General features: G+C 39.0%; 1 long non-coding RNA gene across 12 annotated transcripts in view; it reads left to right on the top strand.

Moving 5' to 3' along the window:
- LOC114019268 overlaps nucleotides 1-9338 on the top strand; it is a 97874-nt gene extending 88536 nt beyond the window's left edge. For 11 of the 12 annotated variants that reach the window (XR_006288546.1, XR_006288543.1, XR_006288544.1 and 8 more), the window contains 2 exons: nucleotides 6011-6119; nucleotides 8893-9338. This is a non-coding gene — a long non-coding RNA (uncharacterized LOC114019268). The remainder of the gene's footprint in view (nucleotides 1-6010; nucleotides 6120-8892) is intronic. The other variant, XR_006288542.1, reaches the window with a different exon arrangement.
- Nucleotides 9339-14505: the final 5167 nt, after the last annotated feature.

The raw sequence follows: 14505 nt of genomic DNA, 5'->3' as shown, positions 1-14505 counted from the left end.
GTCATACCAGTGACAAATACAGAAGTAATATAACCTGTCTACTCCTACACAAGATTCCCATAATTATGCAGCCAAGGATCGCATTAACCCTTTTGGTCACAACATTGCACTGGGAGTTCATGTTCAGCTGATTATCCACCATGACCCTCAAATCTTTTTTTCAGTCACAGCTTCCAAGGCTAGCGTCCCTCAAACTGTAAGTATGGCCTACGTTCCTTGTTCCTAGATACATACATTTACAATTAGCCATATTAAAACGTATATAGCTTTCTTGAACCCAGCTTACCAAGCAATCCAGATCATTCTGTATCAGTGACCTGTCCTCTTCATTATTTACCACTCCCTCAATTTTTGTGTCATCTGCTAACTTCATCAGTGATAATTTTGGGTTTTCTTCCATTAATAAAAATGTTAAATAGCATAGGGCAAAGAACCAATCCCTGCAGGACCCCACTAGAAACACTCCCATTTGACGATGATTCCCCATATACAATTACATTTTGAGACCCATCAGTTAGCCAGCTTTTAATCCATTTAACATATGCCATGTTAATTTTATATCTTTCTAGTTTTTTAATCAAAATGTCATGCGGTATCAGGTCAAATGTCCTACAGAGATTTAAGTATATTACACCATCACTATCATTACCTTTATCAACCAAATTTGTAATCTCATAAAAAATCAATTTAGTTTGACAGGATCTATTTTTCATTAACCCACATTGACAGGCATTAATTATATTACCTACTTGGAATTTTTTATTAATTGAGACCCAATTAATTCATTTGACACACATGGATGTTTTCAATTTGCTGAATTTTTTCTTTTTTTTTTTTTCAACTTTTTGATTTGGTTTGAGTAAAATGAATTTTTGTTTGAAACTGCCAGTAAACAGAAAAATAAGTTGTTTACCCAGCTCTACGGATAAGGCCACTCCATGTTTAGTTTATTCTCAGTTAGGGCTGGCAAACCATTTACAGTAGTTTGATTAATTTAATCCCTCTCTTCTCTGTTAGTAAATTATCCACAAGCATATTTCAGTTTTTATGAATTTGCTACTAAGAATTATTCAATAAGTTTATGCAAACATACTTCAATCTATAGATAGCTTGTAAAGCATTCTTTACTACTGTTGCTTAGAGAGTTCACCATTTGTAATTTACTATCTGTACTGTGTGATTGGTCATTAAGGTTATAGAATTGCATTTGATTTCTGATTTCTGTATGTGTACCACTATGGTATCAAAACATCTGTTTGGATGACTCCCAGAACCACACAGATCTTGAAAGAGGTTGCATGAATAATCATATAAATATGTATTTGTATGAGTATTTTTGACATTTTCTGTGTGAACATTCATAACAAAATAAAAGAAATCCCTCAGATGAATGTTTAGAGAAAGTGAAAAAATGGGGTCACAGGGACTAGGAAAACAAATTTGTGGTTATTTAAATTGTTTGCAAATTCCTTCCCCTCCCGCCCCCATACACTTATTCTTCTCAAACAGGCTCTCGATTCGAGAAGGACGTTATCACCAGCTATAACAAAGTGCAATCTTTAGCAATTCACCAGTTTTCCAAGCCTTCTAATTTTTTTTCACCTCAGTAAATTTCTTTTTATTTGTATTGTAGTATAAACTGGAAAGGCCCCAACCAAGAGCAGTGCTCAAAATGGAGACAGCTCCTGCCCCAAAGAGCTTACAATCAAAATAGACAAGTTGGATAAAGGATCTATCAGGAGAAAGAAAGATAACAAAGCAGAAAATTGGAAACTGAGGCACAGAGAGAACGGGCCAGATTTGTACAAAGTGCTCCATACCCAGAGTTGAGACCACAAGGGAAACTGCTGAGTGCTGAGCACAGGAAAATCTGGACACTTCACTTAGGTTCATAAATGAATCTTGCTGGGTATGGAGTTCTTTATATAAAAACTGGCTATAGGTCACACAGGAAGTCTATGTCTGAACCAGGGAGTGAATCAAAATGTCTTGCCTTCACCACAGGACCAAACTTCTCCCTGTAAAAGCCTTTCAGCAAAGGACTCCCTGTCTCCCTTTACTGAAGGCCTTCCTTCAACCTTTGCTGAAAAAGGCACTTCAGGACTCCCTTTGGAGCGTATCACTGCCTCTTAAAGCCTTACCATTGGAGGCTGGGCTCTCATCCTTCAGAACAGAGGGATTCTCTGGTCCCTAGAAGCCAAGGGAACAAGAGAATGGGCTTTGAAAGCTGTCTCAACTCCCTTACTTGAACTTTTATATACCTGCCAAAAAGTACAACTAAGAGTGCTATTTAAGAGATGTGTTTCTCATAACTAAGAAGGTCAAGATCATGCATCATTTTTTAGTACATGCTAGCACTGAAGACCTATGAGTTGCCCAAAGCCACATGTCAAAGGAGAAAAGGACAGTTTTTCAAAACTCTGTTATATTAGTAGTAATAGAAAACAGCCAGATGGTGCAGTCATCAATAAACTAAAAATATCCCTGGTGCATAGTCAAAAGCAAAGTAGCATGAAAATTAAAGGAAAAAAATTGCACTTGCCAATAGTGTCCTGAAAAACACTTTTCAATGTAGACTCATTCTATACTTGCGGAAAGGTCAAAAAAGGACTTGTGTGTGGATAAAGAGTGTTCCATTTACGAAAGCTTTCTAAAAAGGGCTTTATTGGAAAGGGTGGCTTTATGAGTGAAAAATCAATGAAAAAGAGTAATACATTACCTGACTGACTACAGTATTGTATTCTTATACAACTGGACTGGAATAGGTGGGTTATAGAGTGCTACAGCCTTAAAATTCCACCTGCCCTGCAGTGTGAAATCCACTGAATGACACTGTGTTTCTCTTAATAAAAAAAATGTTTTCTGCCAAACAAGTGACATTTTAAGGCTCTATGACTGCATACAACAGGCCTGATTTGCCACTGCCCTGCAGCTTATGCAGCCACATATAATATACATTTGCACAGGTAAAAATGACTTCACAAAGGTGCAGTGGCAAATCAGGCCTGTTAATGTCTATATGGATGTCTTTTTAATCACCAGTGACCAATGCTAGATCAGGCACATGGAAGTAGTTCCCAGCATCACTGCAGCTGATCTACTTTTATGTACTGATACGAATCTCTTGGTCTCAGTCTTTCTGTCACAGTAAAACAACTGGCTAGCTGAAGGAAAGACGAACGAGTAAGTACAATGCCAAACTCTTCTATGTCACAGCTAATCTACTGGAACTACAATTTCAAAAGTTTGCTGTAGGAATTTATGAACACATAATCGACAGGTAAGATCTATCTAGAAATGACAGATATACCTTTGGATGACTTTTGGCAAGAGAAGTTGCTGCCAGCCAGAAAGTGAGATATTCTCTTATGTGATTGGCCTCGCTGCTAGTTTACATCAATAAAACCAAGTCAGATCCTAGAATCCCTTATAAAGCAGAAAATAAAAAAATAAATACAGTAACTTCACCAGCCAGAAAGATGCCCTGGAGACTGTCTAGGCCCAAGAGAGAATCAAAACAATCCTTTTTTCCACTTTGCCTAACTCTAATCACAAAAACAGAATTTTCTAGCAAATTTTAACAAAGAAACAAAGATTCATTTTTGAAAAAAATATTTTTTTCATCAGATGTTCTTGAGGTACCTGTACTTCCCTGTAAGTGATTGGGAAACAAAATGGCAAATGAAATTTAATATGGATAAATGGTAAAGTAATGCACATTGGAAAAACTAACCCCAACTATACATACAATATGATGGGGGCTAATTTATCTACAACTAATCAGGAGAAAGATCTTGGAGTCATCGTGGATAGTTCTCTGAAGACGTCCACGCAGTGTGCAGCAGCAATCAAAAAAGCAAACGGGATGTTAGGAATCATTAAAAAAGGGATAGAGAATAAGACGGAAAATATCTTATTGCCCTTATGTAAATCCATCATATGCCCACATCTTGAATACTGCGTACAGATGTGGTCCCCTCATCTGAAAAAAGATATACTGGCATTGGAAAAGGTTCAGAGAAGGGCAACAAAAATGATTAGGGGTTTGGAATGGGTCCCATATGAGGAGAGATTAAAGATGCTAGGACTTTTCAGCTTGGAAAAGAGGAGATTAAGGGGGAATATGATAGAAGTATATAAAATCATGAGTGGTGTGGAGAAAGTGAATAAGGAAAAGTTATTTACTTATTTCCATAATATAAGAACTAGGAGTCACCAAATGAAATTAATGGGTAGCAGGTTTAAAACAAATAAAAGGAAGTTCTTCACTCAGCGCACAGTCAACCTGTAAAACTCCTTGCCTGAGGAGGTTGTGAAGGCTAGGACTATAACAGGGTTTAAAAGAGAACAGAATAAATTCATGGAGGTTAAGTCCATTAATGGCTATTAGCCAGGATGGGTAAAGGATGGTGTCCCTAGCCTCTGTTTGTCAGAGGGTGGAGATGGATGGCAGGAGAGAGATCACTTGATCATTACCCGTTACGTTCACTCCCTCTGGGGTACCTGCAGGGCTGGATTACCCAATAGGCAGCCTAAACATGTGCTTATGGCACCAGCAAAGCAAGGGGCACCAAAAAAATTGAGATTTTTTTTTGAAAAAATTTGATATTTGATATTTCAAAAAAAGCATCAAAGTAGTCATCATGGGAAAAATCTTTTCTCAGCTGAAAAGAATAAAAAACCCTCAGAGAACAACAATGTGTCAGGACAGACTTGATTTACTTTCCCTATTGTATATGGAAGCGGACATGCTTTGTCAAGTCAGCTTCAATGAACTTATCCAGAATTTTGCAATCAGAAGATCTAGAAAGAAGCTATTTTAATTTCAGCATACATGTAAGTTTGGTGTCATTTCGAAAAATAAAATTTTATTTTACGGTATAGTATTGCTTTCTTTTGAATTACATATGGGGGGGCACCATAACCTTTTCAGTGCTTAGTACCTCTAAAGGTCTTAATCTGTTCCTGGCCCTGGCATTAGTCACTGTCGGTAGACAGGATACTGGGCTGGATGGACCTTTGGTCTGACCCAGTATGGTCATTCTTATGTTCTGATGTAGTTTACATCCCATCACTACAACAGAGTTATGTTATTAATCACATGATAAATATGGGAAAATTACAACCCAGACAGACCAAATATCCACTCACAAATGACAATGAAATCCTTAGAGACATTGTTTGACTCAGATTGTGATCTCAGTTACACTGAATTCAATGGACTTGCTCTGGATTTTCAGTGATATAACTGATATCAGAATCTGGCCTAAATCCATTCAATCCAGTCACTTTCCCCCAAGAGTTACTCACTTTCTAGCTGTGCTCTCATACGGTTATTCAGTTCTGGAATCATTTCAATGTGAGCAGGTTTGGGTCTATAAACCCTGTCTCTGACAGCGTGGCACACCCCTGAAGCCAGAGGAAAGATGCATTATTTTAATTATGTTGTTTTTAAAACTCTTTTTCTCTCATGTAAAGGAAGTAACGTTCAGGGTAATGGAGTACTATGTACTTGCAGAAGAAGATTTTTACAGTTATCAAACCCCCTTTACTTCACTTTGGCATTTAGTGACCAGAAAAGCAGTTTTTTGCTCAAATACATCTTCCTCCATTAATGTACTCCTTTAACTGCCCATGCCATCAGTCACTGAAAGAATGAAGGAAATAATTAATGTTTTTGTACTCTTAAGGAAGCAGAAGGGGGCAAAATTATTGATGGTTTCTTTTTTAAAAAACTACCTCCTGTGAAAAGTGATGTATTTTAAACATGGTGTGATTAGAAAACCAAATACTTTTGTCATTTCCTGTGCTGGTAGTAACTTGGGCCTGGAAGGGGCCTCCTGGGCCATCAAATCCAGTGCTTTGGTATGACAGATAATCCTGTCATAATACTCCCATTCATAAACTCATCAAGCTCCATCTTAAAACTAGGTAAGTTGTTTGCCCTCACTTACCCCATTGGAAGGCTGTTCCAGAACTTCACTGATGTGTCATGTCCTTTTTCCAATAGACCAGATGGTGACACTTACTCATGCTGGATACCTTACACCAGGACTAGTCCCATGAAGTCAGTGGAGCTACTTGTGGAATAACAAACTCCAGAAGTAGCCGCATTACAGGTATGACAGTCTGACTCTACTGGAATAGAGCTTGCAGCAGGGCTAACGTTCAAGTGGTTGACTTTCACTGTAAGAGCCAGGAAATTTTTTTTTGGAAACACCCAAGTAATTTAGGAGCTGAAATCCCACGGTCAAAAGTGATTTAGGCACTTAGGGTGTGATTTATAAAAGTATGTAGGTGGCTAAAGATGCAGACAGGCACTTAGTGGGATTTTCAAAAGCTCCTAGGCGACTATTTCCCATTTTTGTTGTATTTTGTTTTGTTGCATTTTAAGAGATGTTTTTGTTATTGCAGAATCTAACAAATTTTTCCGGATGACTATGACTGTAGAAAAAACAAAAATATTTCTAAACAACATGAAAAGTGAATGCATACTAACAATTTTTTGACCTAATTAATTATGGAGATTGAGGTAGCTGTGTGTTCTGTTTTCAGCATTTTTTCTTCACCTCATAGTTTGCTTTGAAGTCCTGCCACCTATTGGTTAATCAGTGCAATAATTTTATATGATGTATTGTTTTCCTGCAATGCCGGAAAAGGAAAAATACTAACAAAAAAAAGTTACACCTCCGTTACAAAAATTCTACGGCTTCAGAATTCCCTGAATGCTGAGAAGTCTTTAAAAAAAACAACAACAAACAGTTAAGAGATCCAGCCTCTTTCCATCCCAATTGCCTTATAATTTATCATCCCTTACTAACACCCCATATGACTTAGACTGCCCACAAAACCTTGACTTTTTCTTCTAAAAGGTCCAAAAATACACACACATCAAAATACCAAATTCCTGGGAAATTATAAAATCTCATTTACTAGTCAAAGGAGCCATCAACTTCAGCATTATTTACTATTAAAATGTACATATGTTTATTGCTACAAAATAAAGTTATATATACAAACATGCACATGCTACATTTACTTACTTAAATCCTCAACAACATATGATCGACTCATTTCATAATAGCAAACAGATCAATCATCCTATTTTGATTCATAAACATATTCTTCTCCACTACCAACACCTCATGCTATGAGAAAATGTTCAGAACTCTGCCATAGCGTAATGTATCCTGGCAATATATACCTTTCAAAAGCTTTTCAAGACCTTTAAGACACAGTAGATAACATCAACTTATACTTCCAACAATATATTTCTAACATAAAAGACTATAAGAGGCGAAGTTAATGCTGTGTGGACAATGTAAGACAAGTGGGGTGATAGTAAGTGATGAAGAATGATATGGCAGTGGGGAAGTAACTGGGACCCTGTACATTTCTGGACTTTGCAATGTTAGGGTTTTAGAATCTTTATAATGAAAAGTGATATTTTTATGGGGGATGTTATTCAGACTCAACTGAAACTCATTTTCAACCTTAACTTTGTTTAACAAAGATTTTTGTTCTGGGGTTATGTTACTTGTATGTGTCACTATTAAGTTTTTGTTGGTTATATTTGTCTTTATCGAGATCAATGCACCCCTTAGCATCCCTAACATCCTCTGGGCTGAATGAACTAACAGCTGGTTCTATTTCTATACATACGTGTCTATTCTTTTCAGCTAACAATTGGCGCTCTCTCTGTCCCCTGCCTGCCTGGCCAGAATAAAAGCAGCAGTGTCATATTGGCATTTACTAAGAAAGCATGTGTGGACGAAGCAATGATCATCTTATAGTAGCTGCAGATCAGGCTATACAACAGTGTCATTGTCAACACAACTTACCCTGACACCGCTAGCAAGTTGTGTTGTGATTATTCACACAAAAGGATCTGTAAAGAGAAGACAAATATTTTAACAAAGGTTTGAAAAAAGTATCACCAGCAAGTAACTTCCAATCTGTTAACAGTTCAAGGAAATACAAGGAAAACGAAACTGCTTAATTCAGAAGCCTTGGTGTCTTCTGTTCATTATTTTGTATGCCCAAAAAGAATTAACGAAAGAGCACTCAACACGCTGACAGTATGACAAGGGCCAATTTGTGGATAACTTGTCAACAGCTTGAATGAAACTCTAGAAATCCATAACAGGTGCTCAATAGCTATAATCGAGTGACAGATGGATTAGATATATGAAACCACAACAAACTGACTGAATGGGAGAGGGAATGGGGGTGAGTGTGGGGGGAGGTTCATTAACTATGGAAGAGAGCAAAAATACATGAATTATTAAAGAAGCTGCAGGAGCCAATTTATGTGTATGCTTCCTGCTCATCTTCAACACGACTGGGAAGAGGCTCTACCGTGCCAGCTGCACATGTGCAGGAAACTACACACAACAGCAGCCGCTTCACATTTTAACTCTAGGCAGGGCAAGCTCCAAAGGTTGGCATATGCTTTTACCAAAAGCACTGTTTTATTTCAGTACGTGTATAGAAAGTGATTCAGCAATTTACTTAAGTACATGCCTAACTGTAAGTAGTCCCATTGAAGTCAGCAAGACTATCCCTGTTCTGAGAATTAGGCCCATGCTTATGCCCAGGTGCCTACCTGTATCTTTAGGGGCCCGCTGCCTAAATACCTTTGTAAATCTGACCCTTAGGAACTTTAGAAAATATTACACAAGATCTGTTAGAAACCTCAGTCGGTCTCCCAGCTAAAACAAAGTATTTTTTAGTGTTTGGGTATTCTGGGGTTAATTGTACTATGGGGTGAGGTTTCCACCATATCCATTTGTGGGACCTCTTCAGTAAAATACATTTCACTATAAGAAAATCTCCCCTCGGCTATTTAGCCTAAACTTCCCTTTACTCACTCTCCTCCTTTGCATCATACAGTGTAACAACACAAGTTCAGATTTGCAGTCATGCTATCAAGACACAGTGCTCTTCAGCAGTTTCCTATCTGGGGAAGGAAACAGGAGCCTGACAAGTGTAAGAAGTATGCAGCGTTATAGCTATTTTGGCCCCAGTATATTAGAGAGACAAGGTGGGTGATCATTATTGCACCAACCTCTGTTGATGAGAGAGAGACAAGCTTTCAAGCTTACACAGATCTCTTCTTGAGACCTGAAAATATTACCTCACCCATCTCGTCTCACTTAGTGTAATGTGTAATGTTGGTTTGCTTTTTAAAGTGACCTAGCAATTGATCCTGAGGATGGGCATGTGTGATCTCTCTCATGGAAGTGTATTCTGTGAAGTTTTGAGTCTTGTTTGATCAATGAATAAAAGACACTGGCTTACTGGTTATCGGAGTGAAAAATAAAGGCTTGTGACTGCTAAACAATATTTCCATGACTTTTGCTTTCTTTACCATAATCATGTGATTTTCCTAATGTAAACCAAACTACCATTTACAAAATTTCAGTCTGACCTATGCTATTTCCTTGTCATATAGTCCCCAGTGTCTGCTGGATCAGAAATCCATGTGATCATAAAATACAGCAATATTAAAAGAATACAATGGGTTTTGAACTCAGGCCATTGGCTTTGGCTGCCTACACACAGGTATTACGAATAAGCCAAACAGCTTACTCCAATAATTCTGCTAGACGGATCATAAAGAATTATCCTAAGCTTATTCCAGAAGAGGGCAATGATCCTCATACACACAAGTCCGTGTAGCTTTACATGACTTATTATCTGTTAACACAAATGACTGAGCTCCTTATAGATACAGGAGTAAATAATAATAATATGTCTAGTCTGTTCATCTCTTTGTTTATTCAGTATACACAATTTTCCATACCCCCTTCCAACTCACAACTTTTTTTGTGGATGAGTCTTAGAACTGTTAGGATGCTTAGGACTAATGTCCTGCGCATGATGGAAACCAGGAGACATAAGGTCCACTATTAATGAGTGAGGGCAGTGTATGCAATGCAAAAGGAGGATTGATTGATCGATCTATCTATACAGATACTTATATGGCCCTGATCTGAGTACCTACTTAATGGCACATAATAGCTGTTGGACTTTTAAAGTTTAATTAATATCTTTCTTCTGTTGGAAACCCAGTTACTTCTATGGATAGAAAATAGTTCCCTAGGATTTTACAGTGTATGAGGATTTATTTGGGTACAAAGATACTCCTTCATGTGTAATTCAGGAAGACATATTTATCACTAATTCCTGCTACATGCTACTACTTCTGAATTACTTTGGGCTAGATTGTGCCCTTTGGAGCCGTGAATGGAATGTTTGTGTACTCAAGGAAAAAAAGTTACATTTTAGAAACGAATGAGTCCTACATTACTGAGTATCTCTTTCTAAATTTATTGTAGCTAATTGACACCGCCCCGAAATGTACAGCTTGTTTACCTGTACATTTTCTTTGGAGATCATGAACACCTTGTGATATCAAAATCAGGGGTCAAAACTGATTCTTCATTTCAACTCTAGCGATAGTTACCTGTATTTCACATATGGAATGACCCTCAGCTCCTAATAATTAAGGAGATAGTTAAGTCTGACAGTGCACAGATACAGAATGAGTAAATTATACACAGGTGAAATACACTCCTATGCAGAGGGCCAGCATGTGTCTGTGCATCACGTAAGTCCCACTTAAGTCCTGAAAATCCCATAAGTGGGATTTCAGTGGTGGATAGATTTTGTGCTAGCCCATAGGTGGTCATAGATCTTGTGCTGGCACAGGAGAGAATTTTACCTGTACAGAGCAGTGACCAGGAGGATGAAAGAAATTAAGAGGGGAAAACTAGTGTACATCATAAGATCCTTAGGTCAGGAAGCATCACATCGTTAAATGCTAATAGAATGGCTAGTACAAAGAGACCCCAAGTCCTGACTGGAACCTGGAGAACCTCCCATCAAACAAGTAAATAATTATAATAATGTGGCTCTTTAAAATAGTTTGCTAACAGCATCAGCCTGAGATAGACCGGTAATGTGGAGTGAGCAATGAGAGTTTATTAAAACAAAACCACAGAGAATGATTTCATGTTGTAACCTATTGAAGAATTTGGAAGCCCAGGATGGCACTTTTAACTGCTTAATTGTTTCTCCCATTGAATTAATGAAGCTTTTCAGCCTGGCAAACTTGAAATTAAAAAAAAAAAAAAACTGTTCACTGTGTGAGTTTCCCAAACTTGTTATGTTTTTTTTTTTTATTTTGGCCGAGAAACCCATTTCATGTATATTAGCCTTGGATCTGGCAGGGCTGCCCCATTCCAGATAAAGTAAAAAGCATATGCTGATTGCATGCTTTTGTGACTATGCCTCCTTTGTAATGCACACTGTAATTATCACCATGTAGAGAATTTTTGCCGGTGCGTGCCACAGCTGCTTGTGGGTGAAACAGCAACTATACGTGAGTACACAGATGTTCCTCTATTTAACCACTTCTTTGCAATGCAGGCCTGAGATAATTGCTTGGATGTCAGTGCTCTTCAAACATCTAATTCAGTGCTGAGTCTTCAGGAAACCAATCAACCTTTGGACTAGCTCATTTTATTAAATAAGAACAAAACCAGTGAATGGATCTGGTGCGGTTGTGACCAACTAGGAGAGATTGTCAACTCAGTCTTAAACCTGTAAGGAGATTATGTTTTGAACATTTCTCATCTCCTCCTAACCTTTCCTGGGAATGTCAGTAACATCAACGGCCTTCAAAAGAATAGATACAGAAGGAAGGTGATGGGATACACTTTATTGGAATAACATTATTATTGGTTTCAGAGTAGCAGCCGTGTTAGTCTGTATCCGCAAAAAGAAAAGGAGGACTTGTGGCACCTTAGAGACTAACCAATTTATTTGAGCATAAGCTTTCGTGAGCTACAGCTCACTTCATCAGATGCATTCAGTGGAAAATACAGTGGGGAGATTTATATACATAGAGAACAACAACTATTATTATACACCAACTCCAAGGGCCACAAAGGTCCTTTCTGGGCTGTAAGTGAATTAATTGATTGCACATATGATTAACACTTTGCACTTCCCTTAAAGAATTTCAAAGTGCTTTACAAACATCAGTTGGGTCTACTGCCATCAGTGGTGGTGGGAAAAGTATTATCTGCATTTTGAAGATGGGAAACTGCAGCACAGAAGAAGTAAGAGTTATATTTCCAATCACGCCCTTCCAGCCTTCATCCTATGTGCATCTGCAGTTGCATACACATGTACTTGCATATTAACACAGCAGATGCAAACACCTGCATTCATTCTTTAAATAATCAAAACACCCGTGTGAACTCAAGAGTGAGAATTTGCACTGACAAACATGCACCTCATAGGCATTAGGATATTTGAAATGCGAATGCAGGTGCAAGCACATAGAGGCAAGTAGGCAGATATGGAGGCTTGTGTTTGAAAATACTTCCTTAATGACTTGCCTAAGCTCACATAGGATGCACAGGAGCTAGGAACGTAACACAAATCATTAGACTCCCAGTCCTGTTCTTAACCACAAGGCCATCTTTCCTGTTCTTGTGGAAGGATTTTTTTTTTTTTGAGAGGAAGATGTACTCTGGAATTTCTCCATCTATGCTCTTCAATCTGAAATGTCTCAAATTATAGCAACCCAGCAGAATCCATTAATATACATCCTGGGTCATTAATTCCTGAATAGCCCCTAGGAGCAACTGGGGAATCTAGAAAAACAATTGCTTTTAACCTAAATTCTCCTAGCTCACCAGTTCTTGGGCCACAGATTCAGCCCCCCCATTCAATTTTGTTAGTGCTTTTAGCCTGAAACAGTGAGGAAAAGGGTATGTGAATTTCATGCAAAATACTTCCCACATAACTCACTAATAGCCCTAGCCACTCGTGTTTATGCTTTGCAGGCCAAAGTGCTGGGAATATGAGTTTCACCCAAAACACTCCCCACAGATGTCTGTGCTGACTCAGTTAAAACTCTGTAAATGATGCCATTGATTGACCCAAGCTGACATCTTCTGTATTATCAGGAATCACTGACCCATGGCATGAATCTCTCTAAAAAGATCTAACTCACAGTTTGTTAATAACATATGTAATCCTTCTGCCTGTCAGAGTTGGCAGCAACAAGGGCTGGGTTCAGTATCTAGGGGTTCCATTCCAATAACAAAATGCAAGACTGGCTCGAGCCCCCACCCAGTGACCTGGGACAAATATATACCACCCCCACTGGGCGCCTCCAAGAGGTAATACTTCCCCTGTCACAAGCACAGAAAGTGTAGCAAAAGCCTTTTAATAACAGAGAGAAAAAATGTGGCATTATGTTGGGGAAACACCACCAACAGGATTCATAACACAACCCATGAGCAAAAAACCCACCCCAAGTAAATTGGGGTGTGTCCTTTCCCTTTGGTTCTTGAGTCCAGCAACCCAAAATCACCCAAAGTCCCCAAAGTCCAACAACCCAAAAGTCTCTGTCCCTGGTCAGGGCAGCCCCAGAGTTTGAAAGTTTATCTGCAGAGTTTTACCTCCCAACCTGGGTGGAGATGGGGGGGGGGGGTTAAGGGGCACCTTACGTGGTCCAAAGCTGATTGCCCCAGCTCTCCATGGGGCTCCGCTCTGCCAGCCACCCCCATGAGCTGCTCCAGGGATCTGACAAACTGCTCTGCTCCACCAGCCACTCTGCTCTACCAGCCGTCCCGCAAACTGCTCTGCAATATATCTTCAGGCTCCCCCACTACTTAACACAACACTCAGTGATTCCAGCTCTTAGTAAGTTTAGCTCTTTCAGTGATTTCAGCTTGTAGTAGGGGAGCCTCAGTGCTGGTGCACCATTATCCCCAAGTGAATTCAGCTCAGCAGCCTGCAACTAGACTTCTAATAGAATCAAAATTAGCTCTGATATTCGACAATGGAGAGAGGAGGAAGTTTAACTAGCATGTAAGGCCTTTACCAGGGGGCCCATACCACCAAGTATTAATACCTATCTCCAACCTCTCTCCATTCACTGGGTTTTGGAACCCATGACCCTTGCCTAGCGAGTGCTGCTTAGTTGATGGTGAGTCCCTCCATCATAACAAAAGGCCAAGTACAGTTCCACTGTCCTTGATTCACATAATCAGGATAATAACAGTTTATTCATGCCCCAATAACAGAGAAACTGGGGCTCCTACAGCAGCCAAAGTGACCATCTAGGCAGGGTGGGTGTGCCTATGCAAATGAGATCAGCCCCTGAAGTTCTTTTCCATAACCCTCCATGACTCGCCACCAGATGTCAGGGTAGAGCTCATCCTGATTCTGCTTACACATATATACTTATAAGCATAATCAGATGTTGTTATGCTGCAAATCAATCATCCCATTTTGATTCATAAACATCATTTGAAATCAAAGGTTGGAAATTACCCTTATGCAACAATACTTGTATAAATTGTACTAGCCTTTCTGTACATTTCATTCCAGTGTTGGAGCAATTTCCCTATTATTAAGATTTAATAATATATATGCGTGGGGGGAGGGGAGAAGAGTTGGGAGGGAGGATGCACAAACTCC

Source organism: Chelonia mydas, chromosome 2, assembly GCF_015237465.2.
Source record: "Chelonia mydas isolate rCheMyd1 chromosome 2, rCheMyd1.pri.v2, whole genome shotgun sequence".
Taxonomy (NCBI): Eukaryota; Metazoa; Chordata; order Testudines; family Cheloniidae; genus Chelonia; species Chelonia mydas.
The sequence above is the reverse complement of the archived record's forward strand: the minus strand, read 5'-3'. Positions and strand labels throughout refer to the sequence as shown.